This window comes from Periplaneta americana, chromosome 2 (assembly GCF_040183065.1).
Source record: "Periplaneta americana isolate PAMFEO1 chromosome 2, P.americana_PAMFEO1_priV1, whole genome shotgun sequence".
Taxonomy (NCBI): Eukaryota; Metazoa; Arthropoda; class Insecta; order Blattodea; family Blattidae; genus Periplaneta; species Periplaneta americana.
The window spans coordinates 63,078,125-63,099,523 of record NC_091118.1 but is presented as its reverse complement, the minus strand read 5'-3'; the positions used below and the strand labels follow the sequence as shown (position 1 = coordinate 63,099,523).

General features: G+C 35.3%; 1 protein-coding gene across 5 annotated transcripts in view; it reads right to left on the bottom strand.

Moving 5' to 3' along the window:
• Positions 1-21,399, bottom strand: part of dyl (dusky-like) — a 205,429-nt gene that overhangs the window by 66,731 nt on the left and 117,299 nt on the right. The window contains exon 1 of one of the 5 annotated variants that reach the window (XM_069817812.1): positions 210-355. The exons of 2 other annotated variants lie outside the window; for them this stretch is intronic. The gene's annotated coding sequence lies outside the window, so the exon portion shown is untranslated. Of the gene's footprint in view, positions 1-161; positions 356-21,399 lie in introns of those variants that run through there. 2 more of the 5 variants (XM_069817814.1, XM_069817813.1) reach the window with 2 other exon arrangements.

The window sequence follows — 21,399 nt, the reverse complement described above, 5'->3', positions numbered from 1 at the left end:
GCACGTAGTTCTACGTTAAATTACGTTAAAACTGAGAAAGAAAAGCTTTCAACTGGGTACACGAAAATACACAAATACTGCACTTGTCTTTACATTAAGTTGTTTATGTAAGTGGTTTTCATTCAAGCGTATGTGGATCTGTTGTACTGCAGTGCACTCACTCTTACGTTAAGTTACGCTGTCGGGCGACGAATGTGGAACTCACGTACCAGGAGCTCGAGCGGTGAGCACATTGGTGAGCGCCCTCGTTCTAGTTCACACTCGCAGGCTCACCCACTTCACGGTCCTCAACTGGAGACCCACTCACCACGGATGCCGCTAAACTACTGACAACGAAATTCTTGTCTCGGAATCATCAAAAGTAATTCTTTTTCCCTCCGTGAATGACCCAGATACGTAACAGGGACCCCTTCCACCGCCGCCAACCCCTCCAGCACCTGCCGGGCCCCTCGACTGAAAAGTGAAGCCTCTCGTAGTTAACGAGAGCGGTCTCGTAGTTAGTGTGTCAACGACTCATTGAGAAATGAGCGTGTCTACAACCCGAACTGGGATCTTCCGATCAAGAGCATCGTCATTAGAGCACGGATGTTTGGTGAAATGCTTTTTATTACTGGGTTGGCATTTATGAAAGTTATAAAATTTCAATGGGTTTCGAGATATTTAGAAGTGATAGGCCAATTTTAATTTTGTCTATTTAAACTCTTGCGACTTATTTTGAGAAGTGCCTATTTCTGCATTTTTGACTTTTAAAAATGTATTGAATGTTTATGTATTTACTTAAATTTAATTCAATTTACCCTTCTCAGGTGCGAGTCTAGCGTTGACTCTCCCACAGTTGTAACTTACTTACTTAAGGAACCCACAGGTTCATTGCCGCCCTCACATAAGCCCGCCATCGATCCCTATCCTGTGCAAGATTAATCCAGTCTCTATCATCATATCTCACCTCCCTCAAATCCATTTTAATATTATCTTCCCATCTACGTCTCGGCCTCCCTAAAGGTTTTATCCCCTCCGGTCTTCCAACTAACACTCTATATGCATTTCTGGATTCGCCCATACGTGCTACATGCCCTGCCCATCTCAAACGTCTGGATTTAATATTCCTAATTATGTCAGGTGAAGAATACAATGCGTGCAATTCTGCGTTGTGCAACTTTCTCCATTCTCCTGTAACTTCATCCCTTTTAGGCCCAAATATTTTCCTAAGAATCTTATTCTCAAACACCCTTAATCTTTGTTCCTCTCTCAAAGCGAGAGTCCAAGTTTCACAACCATACAGAACAACCGGTAATAACTGTTTTATAAATTCTAACTTTCAGATTTTTTGAAAGCAGAGTAATGACAAAAGCTTCCCAACCGAATAATAACACGCATTTCCCATATTTATTCTGCCTTTAATTTCCTCCCGAGTGTCATTTGTTACTGTTGCTCCAAGATATTTGAATTTTTCCACCTCTTCGAAGGATAAATCTCCAATTTTTATAGTTCCATTTCGTACAATATTCTGGTCACGAGACATAATCATATACTTTGTCTTCTCGGGATTTACTTCCAACCTTTTGCTTTACTTGCTTCAAGTAAAATTTCCGTGTTTTCCCTAATCCTTTATGGATTTTCTCCTAACATATTCACGTCATCTGCATAGACAAGAAGCTGATGTAACCCGTTCAATTCCAAACCCTCTCTGTTATCCTGAACTTTCCTAATGGCATATTCTAGAGCAAAGTTAAATAGTAAAGGTGATAGTGCAACTCCTTGCTTTAGCCCGCAGTGAATTGGAAAAGCATCAGACAGAAGCTGGCCTATACGGATTCTGCTGTACGTTTCATTGAGACACATTTTAATTAGCACTTCATACAAATCTGGCTTTTTCAGATATAAAGCTGACTTGAATAATTTCAAGGACAAAAATTGCTCCAGGGCCGGGTATCGAACCCGGGACCTTTGGGTGAGCGCGCTAACGCTCTACGACTAAGTTACCCAGTAACTATACCAGACCCCGGATCAATTTTATACTTATATCTTCATAACTCAAGTGGGTTGACAGATCGTCAGATCTTAGCATTGAGTGCACACCAAGCAAGATTTGTATAATATGCGTTACTGTTTCGATAACAGAAAACCATAATTTAAGTCACACAGAGCTTGGTGTGCACTCAGTGCTGGGATCTGACGGTCTATTAACCCACTTAAGGTATGAAGATAAGTATAAAATTTATCCGGAGTCTGATATAGTTTCTGGGTAGCTTAGTCGGTTGGCGCGCTCAGCCAAAAGTCTCGGGTTCGATACCCTGCCCTGGGGCAATTTTTTCCTTAAAATTATTCAATAAAAGTGATAGTATTGTATGTAGTAAACACTAGCTTGCTTCAAACACGCTCTAGTTACATCAGTTTATGTAAAGCGACATTTTTCTGTGACGAAAACTGTTCTACTCAATACAAAAAATAAAGTTATGCACCCTGTGACATTACGCAGCCAATGACAAGGTGTGTTTTATTGTTGTATAAATTAGCTGATAATAGTAATTTATAATACAAGAGAGTAAAATTAGATGTTATCCGCGAATGAAAAATTTAGCGCTCGTGGCGAAGCCGATGATGATAATTTCCACGAGTGCATAAGATCTGTTTACTCTCGTGTGTTATTTTTATCCAATACTGGTATCTAAATTTAATTTTAAATTGTAGGCTTTTTCTTCGTAATTTCTTGTTTGTGAAGGAGTTACGTAAAAATGAATGAATGAATGTATGGATTTTATTGTTGCTAATGTGTTGGTTGTCAAGGAGAGAGTGATTTAAAAATGTTTAATTTGCTGCTGTGAGTTAAAAACGTTTAATTCACTCTTGTGAATAAAGTCTTTTTTTATTGCTAAGGTCGTTGAAATAAAGACCAGTTTAGATACCAGTCATTGATAAAATATACTTATATATATTTTTTTTCTAAATTTACATTGTCTTTCCATGTTTTAATTGTCCCTTTTGTAGTCTATTGTACCTTTTTTTAAATTTACATTGTCTTTCCATGTTTTAATTGTCCCTTTTGTAGTCTATTGTACCTTTTTTTAAATGTACAATGTCTTTTTCATGTTTTAATTGCCTTTTTTGTCTGCATAAACATCCGGGCTGTATGTACTCATCTCCATTTCTAATAAAACACAAACGAATAATAACAAAATACGTAAAATTGGCAAAATAGGATAAATAAGAACACACTAACAGAGCATAGTGGTATAATGGGTAGTACGCCTTCTTTGTATACGGAGGTCTGAATTTCGATTCCAAGGGCCGGCTCTGTTGACTTAAGTTTTTCATGATTTTCCAAACAAATGTCGAAATATTACCAATTACAAGAGCCATGACTCGTTTCGTGAACTTTAAGTTCTAGGATCCGTAGCCCCAAGCCATGGACAAATTCCATCATGACCTGGCCGGGGATCGAACCTGACTCGCCTGGATTGAAGACCAGCGAGCTAGATGTGGTCACGAGCTTCCTTACAGAAAATTCAATAACATCGCCCATATCTGTTTTCTAATTGCCAATGACTTACATTCACTCACTGACATCACCTGTTTAATATTGTCAGTCCTATTGGCTATTGGTTCATGACCTGTGATATTGCTCAGGTGAATTTCTCAAATGTTCATTTTTACGAAACCACAGAATATGTAAAAGGATGTTAATTTCCGGGAAAACCATTACAATTATAACAATATATAAATTTACATTTATATTCATATTTTTGGAAATTTATAAACTTTACATGCTATACAATTTTAAATATGATAATCAGTTTCCACCTTTGGATATATACGATTCAGGCACAAACCCACATCTCATGATATATTGAAGCAACTGAAAGGGGACAACATCTGCACTAAGTGCAAAAGTATGTCATTATTGACATATGCAAAATAACGATTTAAGTGTTGAAGATAGCGTTAAGTAACTACGTCTATAGATAACTGAAATAAAAGAGTTTAAGATAAATGATGAGTATAAAATCTGTACCTAAATAATAATAATAATAATAATAATAATAATAATAATAATAATAATAATAATAATAATAATAATAATGATGATGATGATGATGATGATGATGAATAAATTTTAATGCAAAGATACAAGACAAAATGTAGATAGTTCATGTCGATTATGCTACGAATCTGAAGAAACAATAGATCATGTCGTGTCAGGATGTCCTAGATGGCACTACACGAGTGTCCTAATAGACTTAACAATAGCCTATATGCAGACAGATTCACACATAATTAAATACATTAAAAGTGATTCAAAATTATCGGGACAAGAAATAATTTATCATTATTCTGTGGAACTGTGATTAGAATGCGGCATGGAAATAGAAGCAAATAGACCAGACATAAAAGTGACAGGGAATTTGAGAAAATTCCTATGATTACCTTTAATGTCTAGACAGAAATTAGGGTAATGGAATTAGCATAAATATACACAATTTGCTATAAGATTTAAGTGTGTCTAAAAACGGAATGAAATTAATTATAACAGTCAATCCTCCAATAATAATAATAATAATAATAATAATAATAATAATAATAATAATAATAATAATAATAATAATAATAATAATACAAATGGCTTTTAAGGAACCCGGAGGTTCATTTCCGCCCTCACATAAGCCCGCCATCGGTCCCTATCCTGAACAAGATTAATCCAGTCTCTATCATCATATTCCACCTCCCTCAAATCCATTTTAATATTATCTTCCCATCTACATCTCGACCTCCTCAAAGGTCTTTTTCCCTCTGGTCTCTCAACTAACAGTCTATATGCATTTCTGTATTCGCCCATACGTGCTACATGCCCTGCCCATCTCAAACGTCTGGATTTAATGTTCCTAATTACCGGTATGTCAGGTGACGAATAAATAATAATAATAATAATAATAATAATAATAATAATAACAATAATAATAATAATAACAATAATAATAATAATAATAATAATAATAATAATAATGCATTAAAATATAATATATACCTTCTATTAACAGGACGAGTAAACAACTGTTGGATTCTCCGGCAACATAATAAACACAGAATTAACTGTTCACAGATGAGATTTCTGCGCTCGTTAAGTGGAGTGACTTTACGAGATAAAATTAGAAGTGAGGAATTTGGAGAAAAATAGCATGTCGAAGAAACGGTAATATATCAGTACAAATGAAGTCATCACGTTCAGAGGATGCCAGTTAACCGCTTACCGAGGAAATTATTATAATACTAGTGGCTTCTGCAGCCAATGCTGCAAACTAAATTCATTAGACGTTCAAATAAAAATGTTTCAGATTTATTTTCAATGAAAAATACCAGACATTTTGAAAGTTATTTGCTTCCCATAATAATGAAACATACTCCCTCTGAATGGTTTTTATGCCAAATACGTTTTCTTGAACCTATGTATCCTATGTATCTGGAGTTTCAACGCGAAAACGCAAGTAACAATGTCAGGGCGATCAGTGGGTTTTTCATATGGGAGTGAAGCAATACCTATTTCAGGTCATTGTGGATTGTGAAAGTCAGGTTTGCTATGCTTTCGAACAATAGACATGGCGTTTTGGTATAGCTGCTGCATGTAGAGCTTGAAATATAGAGGGAAAAATCATTTTATCCTGTTAAGAGATCTTGCTGAAATGATGGAGAGACTACAAAATCTTGTAGGCCTCTTATTTTATCAGTAAGTAATACCGTCTTTCCTTAGGAACTGTAATTTTTGCGCTTTCTCGAGCCAATACCGAAGAGAATGACGCATATAAATATCCACACCACACCGCCATTAATAACCAATTGAATTTTAACTCTAAATATGTCAGCAATCCTGCAGGCCATGGCCTTTGTGTAATAGCTATTGTTTTTTGTAGCGTATGTTTTGTTTTATTCTGAAATCACGGCCGTGCTGAAATGAAATTAGTTCTCAAAACTGAAGAAAGATTGTTAAACAAAATATATACTTCCACTTCAAGTATCTTCTATAGTCAAAGCAAAAGGTAATACTACAACTTTATGCATCCTTCCCGATGGATCTTTGAAAATAGGAAAATAATGTAGGAAAATTGATATTTCACTGAAAACGACTATTTTTTTTTAAACTTTGGGTTCCAAGCTTCAAAATGAAGGGTGATTTTTTAAAATCCGTTCAGCTGTTTTCCCGTAATTTCCATTACCAGTTCAAATTATATATATATATATATATATATATATATATATATATATATATATATATATATAATGAAGTAAAAGGAACCAGAAAGGTAGGAAGATCAGTTTTTGTAGTCGTAGAACAAGCATTGGTTATCCAGAACTGCAAGTGGAAGAAGAAGAAGAGAAGAAGAAGAAGAAACTATTTTTGAGTCTCTATTGTAACAATTGATATTAAACTTTACGTAGATTCTTCGCCCAACAATGCATATTACTGTGGAATCCCGGCCACCAAGTCTTTGTATAATGGCAGTTTACTTAATATAAATGTCAACATACATATCGAACTTGAAGTCAGGCCACAAAGGGAAAAACACTGGAGGAGAGGGATTCGATCTGGTGCTGTGGATTGAACTTCGGCGTAGCTCAATGGTTAGAGCGCTTGGGTCCACACCTGTGGAGTAACGGTTAGCACGCCTGGCCGCGAAACCAGGTGGCCCGGGTTCGATTCCTGGTCGGGGAAAGTTACCTGGTTGAGGTTTTTTCCGGGGTTTTCCCTCAACCCAATATGAGCAAATGCTGGGTAACTTTCGGTGCTGGACCCCGGACTCATTTCACCGGCATTATCACCTTCATCTCATTCAGACGCTAAATAACCTAAGCTGTTGATAAAGCGTCGTAAAATAACCTACTGAAATAAAAAATAGAGCGCTTGGTACGTAAACCAAGGACCCGGGTTCGATCCCCGGCGCCGGAGCGAGTTTTTCTCGCCTAATATCAACGTGTTAGTAAGGCTTCTGCACACTCAATGAGTGTGGTTACTAAACATAAGAGTGGAAACTCTCTCAAAAGCGGAGAGAAAGAAATAGTGTTGAATGTATATAGTAAGTTCCAATTAATCAATTATAAAGTAACAGTTTCCTAAGCAAAGCAATGCATAGTAGTGAGGTTCAGTCTACTTTGACGAGTAACGTAAAATGTTTAACATGAAACAGAATGTATATGAACGGGCGGGATCATTTACTAAAAATCTGTGGCGCCAAACTGCGGCCAATCAAGCCTCACTTCAGTCACGTGCCATTGTTTATTGTAGGATTATTCGTATAACGAAAAGATTAGACTTTTGTGAATGTGTGGTAATCTGCTGAGAATATTTCAAGGTCAACGTTTACGGCAATAGGTTAGAAGGCAAGCATTAACAACCAGGAGTTGTTGCATTTCAAGCTAAATACGGTACTATTTGAGCAACAGAAGTATCAAATAATAATAGTAGGTAAATATAAAACAAATTTGAAGACAGCTCGCAGTACAGGTAGACTATTATATCTTTAATATGTGGGATGAGAAACTTTGCGTAATATTCTTACACTGTTTGTTTTACTCTCATAACATTGTGTTCCTTAATTAAACCTCTTTGTGAGTTTTAACACGGTTATGTCACGTTTCCCTGGTACTACTGGTCGGGTCACGCTCCTCTTCAAGTTACATAAAGCCTGACGAGGTGCGGTCCTCAACTGTTAATTAACAAACAAATGTACATTGGTGTGACAACTCTTAGTATGTGGCACGATCTGTGGCAATTCCATCTAAAATCATATTAGGTTGTAATACAGAAAAATTATTAAATGCAATTTCACTCTGCAATAATTCTTTTCATTACATCAACTTAAAATTATTAACTGTGTCCCACTTTTATATTGTCATTAATCATTTCAGACAGTTTAAACTACAAGGATCACGAGATGATGTCATTGTAGTTTTATCCTTAACATCACTTTTAAACTACTGGGTTATTTACAGACCGCAAGGTTATAATTCTAATATTGTAATTCTTTATTTAACGTTGGCACCTGTTTCAAACTACAGTACAATGAATACTGAGATACGATTAAATGAAAGGCTATCAAAGACTATGAAATGAAAGGCTATTCAAAGACGATGAGATGAAAGGCTATTCAGAGACGGTGAGAAGAAAGGCTATTCAGAGACGATGAGATGAAAGGCTATTCAGAGACGATGAGATGAAAGGCTATTCAGAGACGATGAGATGAAAGGCTATTCAGAGACGATGAGATGAAAGGCTATTCAGGGACGATGAGATGAAAGGCTATTCAAAGGCGATAAGGCGAAAGGCTGTTCAAAGACAATGAGATGAAAGGCTATTTAGAGGCAATGAGATGAAAGACCATTTAGAGGTAATGAGATGAAAAGGTATTCAGAGGCAATAAGACGAAAAAGTATTCAGAGACAGTGAGATGAAAGGCTATTTAGAGGCAATGAGATGAAAGGCCATTTAGAGGCAATGAGATGAAAGGCCATTTAGAGGCAATGAGATGAAAGACCATTTAGAGGTAATGAGATGAAAGGCTATTCAGAGACAATGAGATGAAAAGGTATTCAGAGGCAATAAGACGAAAAAGTATTCAGAGACAGTGAGATGAAAGGCTATTTACAGGCGATAAGACGAAAGGCTATTCAGAGACAATGAAATGAAAGGCTATTTAGAGGCGATAAGACGAAAGGCTATTCAGAGACAATGAGATGAAAGGCTATTTAGAGGAAATGAGATGAAAGGCTATTCACAGGCAATGAGATGAAAGGCTATTTAGAGGCAATGAGATGAAAGGTTATGTAGAGGCAATGAGATGAAACGCTATTCAAAGGCGATAAGATGAAAGGCTATTCAGAGACAATGAGATGAAAGGCTATTTAGAGGCATTGAGATGAAAGGCTATTTAGAGGCAATGAGATGAAAGACTATTTAGAAACAATGAGATGAAAGGCTATTCAAAGGCGATAAAACGAAAGGCTATTTAGAGGCAATGAGATGAAAGGCTATTTAGAGGCAATGAGATGAAAGGCTATGTAGAGGCAATGAGATGAAAGGCTATTCAAAGGCGATAAAACGAAAGGCTATTTAGAGGCAATGAGATGAAAGGCTATTTAGAGGCAATGAGATGAAAGGCTATGTAGAGGCAATGAGATGAAAGGCTATTTAGAGGAATTGAGATGAAAGGCTATTTAGAGGCAATGAGATGAAAGGCTATTTAGAGGCATTGAGATGAAAGGCTATTTAGAGGCATTGAGATGAAAGGCTATTTAGAGGCAATGAGATAAAAGGCTATTTAGAGACAATGAGATGAAAGGCTATTCAAAGGCGATAAGACAAAAGGCTATTTAGAGGCAATGATATGAAAGGCTATTTAGAGGCAATGAGGTGAAAGGCTATTTAGAGGCAATGAGATAAAAGGCTATTTAGAGGCAATTAAATGAAAGGCTATTTAGAGGGAATTAGATGAAAGGCTATTTAGAGGCAATTAGATGAAAGGCTATTTAGAGGAATTGAGATGAAAGGCTATTTAGAGGCAATGAGATAAAAGGCTATTTAGAGGCAATTAGATGAAAGGCTAATTAGAGGCAATTAGATGAAAGGCTAATTAGAGGAATTGAGATGAAAGGCTATTTAGAGGGAATGAGATGAAAGGCTATTTAGAGGCAATGAGATGAAAGCCTATTCAGAGATAATGAGATGAATGACTATTCGAGACGATTAGATAAAAGGCTATTTATTCAAAGGCAATGAGATGAAAGAATATTCAAAGACGATAAGATGAAAGGCTGTTCAGAGACAATGACTATTCGGAAACGATGAGCTGAAAGGCTATTAAAACGATGGGATGAGTGGTTATTCAAAGACGATGAGATGTGACTATTTTAGAGACGATGAGAGTATATTCAGATAGGGATGAGACGCTGTTCAGAGACGATGTGAAGAGAGACTTCTTAGATGATATGAAAAGCTATTAAAAGACAATGAAATAAGATTCTGTTCGAAGTAAAGAGCGGAGAGGCTGTTCAGAGACAATGAAATGAAAAGCTGCTTAGAGACGAAATGACAGACTGTTTAGTAACGATAGGGCAGGAGACTTTTTTTAGAAGCAATGAAGATTGTTCAGAAACGGTAAGATAGGAAGCTATTTAGAGACGATCAAATGAAAGACTGTCGAGAGATGATAACTTACTATGTTTAAAGAGGGTGAGAAGAAAGGCTATTTTGAGTGTAAGAAAATGAGTGTTGAAATGGTGAAAATTAAAAAATTTGAAAACGTGAATAGAACAATAAACTAAAATTGCTTAAACTAGTAGAAAACTGCTCTTACTAAAGTTTTGTTCGCTATTAATCTTTTGGAATGATGCCGAGGGTAGAAAACAATTCCTTTGCTGAAATACTGTCGATTTACTGACTGACTGACAGACATAGCATTACATGACAGTAGCTTAGTCTGTAACAGGAATGAAGAAAGTTATTTTTATGTAAAAAATATTTATGTGAAAACATGAAAAAGAACATGGTAGCAGACAGGGACGAATAATAAACAAACAAAAATAAGAAGAAAGGAAATAAAAAAAAACACAAAATAAAAAGGGACAAAGGATTAGTGAAATTTTCTTCCAACGGATGTCCTAGAAAGCAAAATAAATAGAAATAAAGAGCACAGAGGAAGAAGTGTAACGAAAAGGGAAACAAACTGGAACAGAAAGCGATAGAAGAAAGAGTGAAAACGACAAAGACGGAAATGAAAATGGCAAAAAAGAAAACAAAAGACTAGGAAAGAAGCGAAAAGTAAAGGAAAATTAAATGAAGAATGAAAGTAGAAAAATGTGAGTGAAAGAAAGAAAGAAAGAAAAAAGGAAGAAAGAATGAAAGGAGGATAAAAGAAATCACAACACGTTTTACGTATAATGCAACTGTACTAACTAACAATTCCCATATTAAACACGTGCACACACCCATGACACGAACACATGGCAAAGTATCATAACCTCACGTGTAGTTCTATTGTTCTTGAATCGAGGAATGTTAGGAGCTTAGGTTCGGCTCCAGTTCTATTATGTTGCTCTCCATTTCCACTTCCATATGAATAAACATAATATGGACCAATGGCGTGATCTGGGGATATTGGGCGGGACTCGTGCGCCGGACTGCACTCAGACGTGAGAGGATCGAATTTCGTTTGAGCTGATTATCTGGCTGATTATATTTTGAGATTTTTCTTAACTGGAATGCAAATATCACGTTATCCCAACACAAAATCAGGAACTCAGTTCACCAAATATACTGTAATTTCGATAACACCGATTTCATGGATGTTAAATAACCAAGTAGTAGATTCAGCGTCTTTAGAATCTTAAAACGAATGAAGGTATAGAACTTAACTTTCTGTTTATTTTAATAATACTAATAGTATTATTATTGTTATTATTAATATTACTATTATTTTATTATTATTGTTATTGTTGTCGATTAGTCAATTTCCGAAGATAGTTGGAACCTCACACGTGACACCGATAAGACATCATTCATGACGCAACTAAGCCATAAGATAATGGGTAGGGTGGCTAGTTCCTTTTCCCCTCCATTGAATACATCGCTGACTAGCAATACATTACACTAATCAAACTTCAGATGTATATAAACAATTATTGTTCTTTCTGTGACACATATCGTCCAGTGATAAGTATTGCTTGGTAACAGATGTAGGCCTACATATCAGCCAGAACGTCAATCAGAAATATTATTATTATTATTATTATTATTATTATTATTATTTGCATAAACCTTATACACAAATTGTTAATACTTTTGTAAGCATCAACTCCTTTCTCTAAAATTTTATAGTTTGAATTCTTCTAAATTAATCATTGTAATCCATGTTCTGCATTTTGTTCTTATCTCAATTATTTAATTTGTACCATAGTTGTTCATTTTAATGTATTAATTGTATCACTGTGCTAGACGTTTGTTGGCCCATGGCTGTTGCCCAGCACATAAATATCAATAAATAAATAAATAAGTAAATAAATAAATAAATAAATAAATAAATAAATGTTGCTTAATCAACTTTCCGAAGACAGATCTGAACATCACAAGTGATATCAACAAGGCATCACTTATGAGACAACTAAGCCAGGAGATAATGGGGTAGTGTGGCTAGTTTCTTTTCCCTTTCATTGCATACATCGCTGACTAGCTACATTACACTAATCAGACTTTAGATGTATACAAACAATTGTTCTTCCTCTGGCACATATCGTCAAGTGAGATGTACTACCTGACTATTATTATTATTATTATTATTATTATTATTATTATTATTATTATTATTATTATTATTATTATTATTATTATTATTATTATAGAAATTTACATGAACATAATGATCGTGGCAATGCAGTGTATGATAATGGAACACGACAGCAAAACTCCGGACCATCTTACAATATTTGCCGGCCTCCTACCGGATTATGGCTCTGGGCTTGCCGCACTCCAGTAACGTTTCTTCAACGCACGGAAACTCGACGTATGCATCAAGGCGAAACCGGGGGAGCTTCACTGACCTACTCAGGGGGTTCGGCCGGTGCACGGGTTGACCTACTTTCTCCCCTCCGCCCTCACTTATGACGTCACAAAGTCCCGTTACCTGGGTGGCTCCCCCTTGTGTTATGGGATGTCATTATAAAGAATTCCGGTTTTTTTTTCCTCTCTCTCCACTGTTTTCCTTTCTTTCAAATTTCCGCACCGGATGCATTGCGCTCGGCAGCGTTTAAATGTTAACGTTGCCAAGTTTACGCTCCCAGTTCGAATCTCGTTAGGAATGTCTCGGTTGTCTTTTTCTTTTTTAAGGAAAAGTGAAATTTTACGCTGTAAACACAAGATTCCGTTACTCCACTCCTGTCCAGAACATGATTGCATATGTACGCAATGAGAAGGCATTCCTTGTGCTTCAGGGTTCATATATGAAGATGATGAGCCCGTGCCGAACTGGTTCATGAAGATCGTGAGTTCGAAAAGAAGAAAAACAGTTTTATTTTCGCTTGAAACATAGATTGTGTCATCTTCTCGCATTTTGTGATTAATATGATTAAATTATGGTGTAGGCCTATCGGTATATTTTAATACAATACATTATTTCGTAAGCCGCAGATATAGCTGATTCTTCTTACTTTATACCCTAGAGATGAAACCTAACTATTTTCCACCTATTACAGTATGATGTGTTAGTGGATTATACTGATTTTCTAGCTGTTAGATTGAATTTTCTTTTGCTAACTTTGTTTCGAATTTCGATACTGACAAATAATATAACCGACAGTTTCTTTCTGTTATGTTGACAGCATTGTTTGTCTTTTAAGAATCTGCCAACGTTTATAAAACTAAAGTTACAAGTGAATGTTATTTGAAATTTGAACGTAATTAATAATAATTAATAATATTAATTTAACTCCGCCTGTGGGGATTTATCCCCACTGCCGGCCCCAAGTCTGGATAAAGGAGGAGGGTGAATGGCAAGTGTTTTGACCTTGATCAGTCACACTGATGCCCCTCGGCTAAGGCATGGTAACCCCTAAAAGAGAGTCCCTGGTCCTCCTGGTAGGGGGGTGAATCGCAAGGCTGACAACCTCGCATCCGTAAAACAACTATTGTTGAGAAAAAATTAAGAGATGGAGAATCAAAGCACATGATCGGACAGAATGGAAGGCGGTCATAAGGGAGATCAAGAAACACAGTGTCACAGAAGAAGAAGAAGAAGAAGAAGAATATTAATTTGCTGCTGATATGGCGTTGTTAGCAACATGAATGAATGAAATTTGACTTAAAGCCATAATGAATAAAGCAGCAATTTAGTAACAGAAACCTCGTTATTAAAGCAACTCTAACTATAAGCATGGATAAATGTTACTTGAATCACTAGTGAACAAAGTAAAGTTACAATTTATTATCTGGTGAATCAAGGAAAGGAACATATATACCAGCCGTGTCTTCCTTTCTAGCCAACTTATTACTCCTCTGTTTAGAATTCGGCTCTTTACGGAATGCTTTCTCAAGCTCGAGTTTTGTTTTTAAATTTACCCTCGATTTGACGAAATCATTAACAGTATATTACGATACAAGTTTGGGAAGTGCTTTTTACAAAATAGAGGAAGAGTTTTTCAATTTCCGAGGTTTTATAATGCACTTTATAAACGTGTAGGCTATTGTACAACATTTTTTGCACACTCATATTTTTAAAATTGCATTCGACCAAAGAAGCGCGGATTTGAAAATTCAACTATGAGATCATAAGAGGCCATATGGCCTAATACTAATATTGGACATAATCATATACTTTGTCTTTTCGGGATTTACTTTCAAACCTATCGCTTTAATTGTCTGAAGTAAAATTTCCGTGTTTTCCCTAATCGTTTGTGGATTTTCTCCTAACATATTCACGTCATCCGCATAGACAAGAAGCTGATGTCGACCTGGTTGGCGAATTGGTATAGCGCTGGCCTTCTATGCCCAAGGTTGCGGGTTCGATCCTTGGCCAGGTCGATGTCATTTAAGTGTGCTTAAATGCGACAGGCTCATGTCAGTAGATTTACCGGCATGTAAAAGAACTCCTGCGGGACAAAAATTCCGGCACATCCGGCAACGCTGATATAACCTCTGCAGTTGCGAGCGTCGTTAAATAAAACATAACATTAACATTAAGAAGCTGATGTAACCCGTTCAATTCCAAACCCTCTCTGTTATCCTGAATATTACATTTTGTAAATTCATAATACTTTATCTTTTTACATATTTTAATGCTAAAATAACATAAAAATTGTATGTAACACGTGTATAAGCTTCATTATAAACACTCGTGAAAAATACCAAGATTATACACTATTTACATAAATTACTACTACTAATTGTGAGATTTGAAAGCAGTTATGAAATTACTGCCAAACGGGTTGCCGGCCCGAAGGGGTAGAATTGGTGGGGTTTCCAGCTATACAGCATTTCCTTTATATATGATGTTGTTATACCGCCAATGAAATTTATGAGATATACAGCGGGATATACGAAATGGGATCACAAACGCAATGAGAATGTAATGGAAGAATTACAACTAGAATCTGTAATTAATCACGTAAAACATTATCGGAACAACTGGATAAATCATCTGCATAACTTGCGTAGAGATAGAATCCCAAAAGTCATGCTCCACTATCGTCCAAACGGGAAGAGATCTCTCGGTCGTCCAAAGAAGCGCTGGATTGAAAATTCAACTTTAGATCGTAACAGGCCATATGGTCTAATACTTGAAGGGAAGAAGAAGAAGACTATTGCGAATTCGTTTCAAAATTCCGGCCTCAGCGAACTCATTCGTAAAACACCACTTTCAATTTTTTTAACCTAAATAACTAAAAATGATTAATTTTGACTAAAGATAGGAAAGGTCTTTGGTTTCTTTATCGGTGTTGGAAAAAATATTATAATTTATGGCACATGAGAATAAAGATTTCTACATATACCTGTATCCTCGGAAATTATCACGTCAAGGTTGATTCACAATAAACCGGGAACGGAAACGAGAACGATAACGGAAATAATGTTAAAATAAATATATTTAAATGTGAGCATTCAGAATTAACTATTGTGAATCCTCACACTTAAACTTATTTTATTTTATTTATTTTATTGCTAGTAAGTTTGAAATTAATACAAGTTAATAAATACAATGAAAGATAAACTAGCCCACTCCTGAATGAGCAAGACTCGTGCTCAGGAGGGGATTCCAATACAGACAAAAATAAAATTAAAATTGAGAGTGAATACAGATTAAATAGTGTTTAATATGTTTAAATCCAAACTATAAATCCAATACAATTTTTTATATTTTTTTATTAATTTGGAGAGGATTCGTGGTTAAAATAATATTGGAATAAAATTTCTTCAATAATCTGGGACCTTGACTCATGCTATGATAAAAAGCTGCATTGGTTTTACATTTTGGTTCACACAAACGCAGAGAATTCATATTTTTAGTTCTATATTTATGTATATACCTTTCGAAGTTATTAAAATTTCTATACATTTATTTTAACAATATTTCCGTTCTCGTTCTCGTTATCGTTTCCGTTCCCGGTTTATTGTGAACCAGCCTTTAGACTCCGCCACGTGTGCCAATTCCGTTCATGAATAAAATACATCTTGATTCAATACTAGCCTACCATAAATAACTATTACACAACACAACACGGAAAATCTAAATTCCAGAATATAAGAGAAATTCCACTCATTTGGCAACACTGCGGCTATCATAAAGTTATTTGTAGACTAGATTTGTAACCTGCAGCCAGGCCAGTGGCCGTCCTTGCGGTCTGGCCTTGCGAATTGCGGAGTTCAGGATCAGGATCACGCGTCTGGCGATGTCAGATAAGGCCACCGAGCACCATCCATCTCAACTCTCGTTCATTTGTTACAACAGACATCCCGCCAACTCTCAACTTGTAATTAGTGTTTTCACAACGGAAAAATAACCTCTGCAGTTTAAAGCGGACGTGGAATAAAGAACTATAATTACATTTATCATGTAGTTGCCTCTGCATGCCCTCTACAGTTTAAAGTCGACGCAGAATAAAGAATTACAATTACGCGTTCCAAAATTATTGCTCCGATTTTCGGTGGCGTAGGCAGCAGGGACAGGGGAGGGGGATCACCGGGCTGAAACACCCCCCCCCCCCGACATCCTTCAAGATATATTTTAAAATTATATTAGATTTAAAGCATCCACCACTAATGAAAGATAATATTGTTCGACTCTTTCTATCGACAATAACGAATATTTAGAATAACAAATCCTTCATATTTTTGCTGAAGTTGTTTTATATTGGCCAATGATTTTCAAAAGAAATTGTGACTTTACAGTTCTCAACATAACTAGATAACAATAATTTATAATATATTCATTCATAGTTTTCTGCCCAAGGCCGGGTCTTTCACTGCAAACCTAGTATTCTCCTATCTGTCATATTTTCTACCTTCCTATAACATGATCCATAATTATATATCTTAATGTCGTCCATCATCTGATATCTTTTCCTGCCCCGAACTCTTCTCCCGTTCACCATTCCTTGCACTGAATCCTTCAGTACGCAGTTTCTTCTCAGCCAGTGACTCAACCAATTTCTTTTTCCTCTTCTTCATCAGTTTCAACATCACTCTCTCTTCACCCACTGTTTCCAACCTCAGCTTCACTTCTTATTCTGTCTGTCCATTTCACATGATCCATTCTTCTCCATATCAAAATTTTAAATACTTTTAGTCGCTTCTCTTCACTTCGTCGTAATGTTCATGTTTCTGCCCCATACAATGCCACACTCCACATAAAGCACTTCATTTGCCTCTTCCTTAGTTCTTTTTCCAGAGATCCGCAGAAGATGCTCCTTTTAATATTAAAGGCTTGCTTTTTATAATATAAGAGAGTAAAATTAAATTTTATCCACGAGTGGAAAATTTCCAAGAGCGCATAAAATCTGTTTACTCTCGTGTGCTATACAATATTTTATCCATTACTGATATCTAAATTTAATTTTAAATTGTAGGCCTCTTCTTTGTAATGTGTTGTTTGTGAAGAAGTTATATTTTTAGTTCGTTATTTTACGACGCTTTATCAATATCTTACGTTATTTAGCGTCTGAAAGAGATGAAGGTGATAATGCCAGTGAAATGAGTCCGGGGTCCAACACCGAAAGTTACTCAGCATTTGCTCATTTTGGGTTGAGGGAAAACTCCGGAAAAAACCTCAACCAGGTAACTTGTCCCGACCGGGAATCGAACCCGGGCCACCTGGTTTCGCGGCTAGACGCGCTAACCGTTACTCCACAGGTGTGAACAAGAAGTTATAAATGAATGAATATATGGATTTTAGTGTTGGTAATGAGTGGGTTGCCATGGAGGAAGTGATTAAGGGGAGAAGACAGTATTTTTTGGTAAAAAAAAAGAGTAAATTAAAAATTTTTTTCTTTAAAATACTGTGTGATATATGTGGAATACATTGCATAATATTTTGCGGGTATTTGTGCCCTTATCGGATGTTTAGAAGCTATTTCTGATGCGGTCTGGGTTTTTAAATCACACGCTCCCTTTTATTGTTGTTTCTGGTAACTTCATGTTTTTGCTACATTGCCAGACAGAAACAGATATAATTTCTGAACTATTAAAGATACATTCATGAAATTTAGAACACACATTCTCTATACTATTAGGAAACTTTTTTCTGTAAGCGAAATTTGCTAATTTATTTCATTTTAAAAATATGTCTGTGTGCAAAAAGGGAAATAAAAAAAAGTGTTATTAAATTTTAATTGTTTATTTTACAAATGTAGGGACTAATACCAAAATTCTGTTACAGATAGTTTGTAGAACATGCTTTTACAAGTAAAATAAAAAAAAAACTGTTTGAATTTATCTTTAAAAATGCTTAGACATATCGGTTTCAGTAAAATTCTGTATTGGATATATTTTTATTCAAATCTGGGCCCTCAAATAATTTGTTCAAATATTTATATTTGGTTAAGTCGCTACAGCCATGAGCTCTCGAAATACAAAAAATTAATATTTTGCACCAAATAGGAAAAAAGCTTTAAAAATATCGTCCTCTCCCCTTAAAAAACCTTTAACTCACTACTGTGAATAAATCCATTAGTTAGGCTGTTAAATACGGTGAAATAAAGACGAGTTTAGATAACAGTCATGGATAAAGTAATTTATTTTGGATCGGCATCTATTGATTCACTCTGCAACGACGAAGAATGGAGTTTACTTTATAACAACTTCTGGAGAGTATAAATTGATTTTAAATTTCATAATATTAAGAGCCAATCATTATTATTGTCATTCAAATATGCTGCATGCAAGTTATAGGGAAATTTGCCATATGATGTTTCAAAAACTGAATCATTTGATTCTTTTTGAATATCTGAATATCACCCTATACCAGGTATGCTCATTCTCTGACTCCCGATTACGTTCTGTAATGTAGAGAATGCTGTTCCTCGTTCGAAGCTCGACGGATGACTGCGGAAGGCAGTTCAAGTACTTAGTAAACACACGAACAGTGCGGGACAATGACACAGTCAAAATCTTCTGTAAGCAAACGATCATTCCGTACAGTGTGGGAGGAAGACAATTTTTGTTGTGAAAACGTAAAGTGTTTACTATGTTGTAAGGTACTGTCAGGAATACTACTGAGCAACATAAAGCATTATACACTCTGCCATCCAGAACATGACGAAATGAAAGGGAAGCTGTTTTCTGTAATATGAATTCATATATCAACATTATTATTATTATTATTATTATTATTACAATTATTGTTATTGTTCATGATTTTATTCCAACAGAAATACATGTTATAAAATAATTTTTCAGGGGTGCAACTTGCACTAAAGTTTCAAGAATTGAAAGCACTTCATGATAGGCCAAACAGTGAAGAGAGTCGAACAATTCAGAGTCTATGTTTAGGAGCAAGTTGTGTAGTACGTTGGGAATTAGCTAAGGCACTAAAAACCCTTCACGGATGGTGAACTTGTAAAGAAATCTATGGTGCCTGAACAAAATATAGTTAATTACATCTCTGTACTGGAACAGCTCAAATGTGAATTCACAGAACATAGATTTAATGATTTTAGACGTATGGAAAGTGATATTAATCTTTTTATTAATCGTTTCTAGTACATTGAGTACAATCCGTGAGAGTGCAGTTCCAGGACGAGTTAATTGATTTACGAAGTCACGTAGAATTCAGAACTAAATGCGGAGAATATGACTTGCCAAGCATAGAAGTATTCAAAAATGAACAAAACGCAATATCTCAAGATGAGCTTATTCGCTGTCACACGAAATACAGTATATGTGCAAACAATTATTTTCGAGAATGAAGGTTGCTAAATCCAAAAATTCAAACATAGATCCCGATTAACAGATGAGAATCTTTTGTGCATTGCAGTAAATTCGTTGGAAATAGATTTCCGATTACTTGCAGAAAAGAATAGGCCTACCCATGTTGAATGTGGAATATGAAAATAACATTATCTATGATATAATAGTATCATAACTGTATAAAATATAATAAATAATGTAGTAACTGAATATTTCCTTTTTCAAATCCAGTTTATTGTCCGTATTTGTAAGACAGTGAGAGCGATGCCACGGGCGGTGCTGCAATGTACAGTAGTTGCAGAGCCCAGTTCGTACACTGTATGTGTTATGCAGTGCAGCATCATCCGTGTAATCGGCGCTTTTACAATTTTGAGCATACCTGCCCTATACAGTTTCAGCTGCTAGAAATTGGAACTCGCTTCCGAGTGATGTAAGAGGTTGTAGGACTATAAATTCATTTAGATCAAAATTACATAATTTCTTACTTAAGAGACTAATTACTGATTAATTTTTGTTACTTATAATGAAACTAACATCTGTCCATTCTTATTATTACCATTAATTTCTCTAAATAGAATACAAAACCTCTAATGGCAAAATTTCATTACACTAATATTCTCATTATATCAATATATTTTAGATTTATATTTTGTTCCCTATAACACAGTTCTAGTAGGCCCTAAACTTCTATTAAATTAATTCTCATCATTTTAACCAACTAGCTACCTGAACGTAATTATAATTCTTTAAATATTGCATTATCGACTGAATTGAATTACATTAGCTCATAAATTAAGTTATTATTTTTTCGTACTGGTTTTATCTCAATTTATTGTACTAGTCGTTAAAACTTAACTGAAGAATATTGCTGGAGAATCTTTTAAGCATATTGTAAATTTTCATAATTTAAATATGTTTGTAACTATTGCATTGATTAAGGCTAGTTGAGTGAAAGAGAAGGTCTTATGGCCTTACTCTGCCAGTAAAAATAAAACATTCTATTCTATCCGTAGTTTAAGAATGAACATTATAAAAAGAATTACAATTACAGTTATTATAATCATATCGCCTGTGAATATTCTCTCTAGATACATTTGCTATTATCATCCCAAAAGTCTATTAATAATCTCAATAGTTTCAAAAGTCAAATAAATAAATGAATAATTACAAATATTATAATTATCAACCCATCGCTTCTGAATAGCTTTCTTTCGTTTGAAAGCAACGTTAAATAACTTAATTGCAATTTTATTACCAACAGCCTTATGTAATTGAAAGAGGACAAAGATCTCGCTTCCTGAAACGCTGTAGGAATATAGATTAATTGTTAATTGGGTCCTGAGTTGGAACCCCGATGAATAATTGTCACCAGTTTGTTTCATAATGCAATTATAAAGCTGTTGTGATTTATGTATAGCGGGCTTTCCCTTCCTAATGGAAACAATTAGTGAAGCGATGTAATGTAC